Genomic DNA, 3,334 nt, shown 5'->3' with positions numbered 1-3,334 from the left:
AGGCTTAGCTAAGTGGGAAAGCCTGAGAAGTCACTTTGGAACTGAATTGCCTCCGTTATATTTTGTCTAAGTAAGGTTTTGCTCTACAGAAGAGGTCACGTGTACATGTTAAGAAAGTCTGCAAGTTTCTTCATAACTGCAATCTGTTTGTGTTTTAGATTACTTAGTCAATGCACTCATCGCTTCATTGTCTCCAGACGGAAAGCTTCACTAAATGGTAGATTTTACTGTTAAAGACCCTACAATAAGATTGTTTTATCTGTACATTTTTTCATATATTTAACTGTATAAAAAAATGTTCATTTTACACAATATTTAATTAAAGTATTTCTTGTCTGTGAATTTCATTTTTTAGTAATTTTATCTGGTTTGATTATTAAAAAAAGTGACTAAACACAAAACAAAAGAATGCAACACTGGGGGTTTCATTTCTAAACATCAGAATTTGATGGTATGTCTTGGTTCAGCAAAAGCACAACCCTTGATGTGGGTTTATGTGTCCTGAGGATGATGAGGAGGGAGATCTCTGCTCCACAGCCTGCCAATGACTTGTTGCTCAGCCTTGGGGAAGTACTTAACCAAACTGTGCTTCAGCCACCGTTTTGGCAACATGAAGGTAACAGTAATTTCTTTTTTTTCTATTTTCATATCATATTGTAAAAGTCGTCTGTAAACAGGAAAAGGTATTTTAAATATAGTACAACCCAAATTTTCCATGCAGCGGTTTGACACCGAAGGTCGATGTACACGTCTTTTAAATGCTGATAAGGAAGCAAATGCTTTTGCTAATTATAAGACTGAACACAAACATTTCATCCCCTGGACTGCAGTATATGTGATTGATACACATATAATGTACTTGACATATAAACATACTGAGGTGGGATGACTTGGCCTCCTAGTCAAAGAGTGTTTCTGTGGGAGATGGTTCCAACGCTAAGCCTGAAGTAGAGGTCTGAGTTCCCTACTCCAGACGCCACGTGTGTGACCACACTGAAGAAGGGTATTTGTACAGCAATATGGGTCTGGCTGTGTGCACAGCAGGCAGTGCAACACCGCACCTATGCTGGCAAAGCAGGGAGTTATGTGAGCTTTATCCTGCCATTAATCACAGGGCTGCTGACAACTTCGAGAGGGCACTGAGAAACTCTGAGCTCCAAAGTAAATGTAAGTACTTGTGTATGTGTCTATACTGTCCAATGACATGCCGTATGCTGGACTCTTTCCTTCATCACCCCATGTTTCAGCAGTTAAGTGATGGAGTGTCATGAGGAGGTGCAGCTTACTGCAGCCACAGTTTACAAAGCAGGAAACCCAGGATATTTAACTACGTTTCCTTTCTTCTCCAATATTTCCATAGTTTTCATGTTTGATGAAAACAGATGTTAAGAGTATAGAGCACTTTGTATTATTATTATTATGCATTGAAAATTGTTCTACTTTGAGTGTGTATCTATGTATCATGTTTAAACAGTGGCATAATCAGATGCATCCCACTAAAAAATAAGATGGTTTTTCGGGATGAAAGTCTGCGTGATGCCTGCTGGCGCTTCTCCTTTTAGGTTTATTTCAAAGGCTTGAATAATGAGCCTCTAAATGGTTCGTCTAACTTTCAATGCTAAGGAAATACAAAAGGAGGAAACCCATAGATTTTGTGCTAGGAACGCCAAGTCCTAGAGCAATCCACCACCTACGACACATCCCTATCTGTAACTTGGTAATAGCCCTGGTGAGAAAATATGTTGTGTCAGCCTACAGTGAGTTTAGTCATAGGAAGATGATAAAAATTCCTTAATCAAAACGAAGGAATAGAATCCCTAAAAGTATATGCCAATTATTGCAGAGCAGCTTTTAAAAGTCTTTCAAGCTTTTAAAGATTATTCAAAGCACTTGAAATAGGCTTCAATCTAATGCCTCATTTCATTGCATTAAACAGCCTAGTTAATAAAGAATCAATATATTCAAAGGGCAAGGTTATCTTTTGTCTATAAGGGGTGGTGTCATTCTGATCCTTTTATAGTTCAAATGCTGAAAAAGACCTCATGAAATCCATACTCATCAAGTGGGTCAACTAGAGCAATAAAGAGGCCTCTCAAAGAATGGCTCCACTCCTTTAAAACAACTATAAGTCTTATCTCCCCACATAGTACTCGCCAGGCTCCACCAGAAAACGTCAATTTCTCATCAAGACAAGAGCCCCAACGATAATTTTTTCCTAGAGAATACACACAATTAGGAGAATGCAGAAAGGCCCCATCAGTGATTTGTAGCTTATTATGTCACCAGCAAGCTGCGATCTGCCGCTAAGCAGATAATAAGGGCTGTTGATAACTAAAGTGTCAATACACCAAAGGATGAGTTTTGAATGTGAGCCCTTGTGCCTTTTTTTTTCCCCCTCCTCGTGCAGATCGCGGGGCTGATAATGGTGCATCTGCCAACCGACACCGCCTGTTGGACCTCACAATTAATGCCGTGAATAAATAGCACAAAAGAGTTGAGATTCTTTATACTCTTTGAGACAATTCCCTGTTTTACCCTTCAAGGAGTTCTTTTATGTTCGAATAAGGTTGCTTTTAATGAAATTTAAACTCATCAGAGGAAATCAAAACCCTCAAATCAGATTACAAATTGATTTTTTTTTTCTCTCTCTCTTGGTCACTTGTCATTATACAATGTCCTGCCCTAAGTTTTACAGGAAAAGGAAGAGAAAGCACCCAGGCTGGAGTCAGAGTATGCAAACAGTCTCTACAAAAGCATACAAAGGAGGAACGTTCCTGAAGTCCCACCAGTAAGAAGAAGTTTTGCAAAATTGCTGTGTATCATTGACAAAGTGGTCGCTATCTTTACGCAGGTACTTCATAGAATATTAAGGTTTTAAATAAAAGGAACTATAAGAACTTTACATTGTATAAATTAGAGAATTAAACCCAAGCTCTCTCTTTTTCTCATATATAATGCTAAATTTCATTGTTACATGCAAGAAATCAATACTATTTCACAGTGCTCAGGTCAAAATTAACTGATGGAGGATTTGAGACCTCCTGGTTTGGTATCAGTGGGTGACATTGCCAGTGCAGTTGAAATGAAATAGGAGGTGTATAATCATGATGTTTCGATTTCTCACACAGTTAAATAAAATAACAGTTCTATAATGTAATGGTTTTGTTGCCTCTTTATTGACTCTGTACTAGTACTGAAAGGGCATCATGAAAAAAAGGGTGCAATGAATTGGTCACAAAATGGTACATTTTTGGTGCCCACAAAGTTTTTAGAGGATTTCAGTTGTTATGTGACTCCTTTTTTGCATTGACCTTGAGATATTAAACTGTTTGAG

Source organism: Strigops habroptila, chromosome 5 (assembly GCF_004027225.2).
Source record: "Strigops habroptila isolate Jane chromosome 5, bStrHab1.2.pri, whole genome shotgun sequence".
Classification (NCBI taxonomy): Eukaryota; Metazoa; Chordata; class Aves; order Psittaciformes; family Psittacidae; genus Strigops; species Strigops habroptila.
Note: the sequence above shows the minus strand (reverse complement) of the source record.